A 2,301-nucleotide genomic window follows, 5' to 3' on the forward strand; every position below is an offset into this window, starting at 1 on the left:
GAGCACTGGGGTCTGTCTGAAGCATCTTCTGGATGAGGGCGGTGGCCACAGGATTGATGTGCTGGAGTGGAGAGGCAGAGCCTAAGTGAGATGAGATGGGGACCCCACCTGGCACGTGGCTACTCCTGTCTCAAATATACCATAGCTCAGTGGCCAGGAGTTCCACCAGGTCCTCTGCCCTCAACTTTAGCAAGAACCAACGTCACCCTACTGGTGAGAAGGACCATTTCCTGCCAGTTGGCACTCAGTATTAACTTGCGATCATTTCCCCACCTTGCCTTTGCAAAGGCACCAGAGGGGCACCTGACAGCATAGGCCTCTAGGTTCCCAGACCTGTGATGAAATCCTAGTTCCACCCCCTTGATTTCAGCTATGACAAATAGCCTGGACTTTCTGGGCCTACCAATGCATTGTCTATAGAATGGAAGAGGGGCACCATACCTGGGACACCACCAGGTGGGATACCAGGTTTGTGGGCTAAAGCCTAGCACAGGCCCGTCAGTCAGAGCAGTAACTCTGTGCTTCTTATATACCAGGAATATATTCCTGTGCATTAGTTCATTTGGCCCTCACAAAAACACCTAAGGACTCTCTCTTCCCCCTCCCTCTGTATAATTTGAATTGAGACGGGATGTCACTGTGTAGCCGAGGCTAACCTGGAACTTGTGATCCCTCTGCCTCAGCCTTACAAATAGTAAGACTACTCCACTACTAGGCTTCACCTATAGATGAAGAAACAGGCTCAGAGGACTGAGTGCCCCTGTCTGAGAATACCCACAGCCTAGCTGATAAAGCCAGGACTTAAACCATAGCAGTCCAGCTGGCTCAAGCCAGTCCATGCTGCCTGCAGTGAGCCGACCTTCTGTGGCCTAGCTACTCATATACAAGTCAAGGACACCGACTAGAAAGTGGCCATATGTCCCGTGTGGACCTAGTCCCCAGAAATGGGTTATCCCTTCAAACATATTTATGCCACCAGTTGTGAAAATAGATGTCACTTTGTCATAGGAAGCCCTTGGGGAAACTCCCCCTTTGCAGATAGGAAGCCTGGTTCACAAGAGTCAAGCCATCACCTGCTAAACACAGCTCAGCTGGGCAGAGATGGTCCGTGTCCTATGTTTAAGCTGGTCTGCTCCTACTCCCTCCTTTCCCCCCTGCGTCTTACATCCATTCAGGAAGTTGGGCACTGGACTCAGTTGATAAGAGTGCTTGCCCATAAGCACAAAGCCAAGTTCAGCTCCCATTCTACCATAAAGCCAGCATGGTGGCACATGCCTATAATCTCAACACTTGGGAGGAAGAAGCAGGAGAATCTGACGCTCAAACTCAACATGCAGTGAGAAAGGCCAGCCTTCAGACATATATTCTCCATAGCTATACTAGAGGCAGGGCAGGGCTGACTCATCTCTGCCCCTAGGATATAGGAGGATGGGCTCAGTGAACAGCTTTTGGGTGAAAGATAAAATTAAAACATTATGGTGTCTTCACCTTGGGGATACTGTATTCATTTTTCTTGATCCGGAGGTAGGTCTCTTTTAGGCATGAAGTCTCAAAAGGTGGCTTGCCCACTAGCAAGGTATACCTGGAGGTACAAGGAAGGATTTTGCTTAAACTCCCAGGAAAGTCCAAATGCATCCCCCAATTAGGAATGGATGGGATGATCTCCAAGTCTGGCAGTGCCATAGCAACCAATGGCTAGGACAAGCTCTCAGAAGAATGCAGCTGACAACACTCGGATACTTAGAGGTCAGGGGTCCCCCAGCTCTGGCCTGCACTAACAGAGGACTCCAAGGACTCCAGAGGCCACCATGATGGGACTTCTGCCTACCCAGCAGCCTTTCTGCTGACCTAATTCTCTCATTAGTGCTTCTAAAGCTTTATTGAAAGTCAGCCAGAGATTAAATTAAACCCAGGTTCAGAACTGAGATTCCACATTCCTAATAAGCCCTCAGGTGTTGAAGGTTTGGGTGTATGCATAGAGCTGGAGAAAGAAGTATGGAGACTTTCTTGTCCCTTCCCTGGGGTAAGTCCAAGCTAGAGAAATCCTACAGCCTACACCAGATAAGGAAACAGGGCTTCATGTGGGCAGCCTGCTCTCTGAAACAGCCTTTGTATAAGGAAGAAGGATCCAGGGGGTAAGGTCAACTGGGCAAAATGCCTCAGAAAGCCCCGAGAGACCCAATAGCCCCTGCGTCCATTTCCAACTTACATGATGCACCCAATGGACCACACATCCACCTCAAAACTGTGTCCCTTCTTGCTCAGCACCTCGGGAGCTATGTAGTTGGGAGTGCCGCATAA

The 2,301-nt window shown here is 49.6% G+C and overlaps 1 long non-coding RNA gene across 1 annotated transcript; it reads right to left on the minus strand.

Moving 5' to 3' along the window:
- Positions 1-2,301, minus strand: LOC126496433 (uncharacterized). Its single transcript, XR_007590355.1, has 3 exons — positions 2,210-2,301; positions 1,489-1,582; positions 1-61 (listed from the first exon to the last, which is right to left on the minus strand). It is a non-coding gene; the product is annotated as an uncharacterized lncRNA (long non-coding RNA).

Source organism: Alexandromys fortis, unplaced genomic scaffold (genome assembly GCF_014885135.2).
Source record: "Alexandromys fortis isolate MF-2015 unplaced genomic scaffold, M_Fortis_MF-2015_v1.1 scaffold_4395, whole genome shotgun sequence".
Taxonomy (NCBI): domain Eukaryota; kingdom Metazoa; phylum Chordata; class Mammalia; order Rodentia; family Cricetidae; genus Alexandromys; species Alexandromys fortis.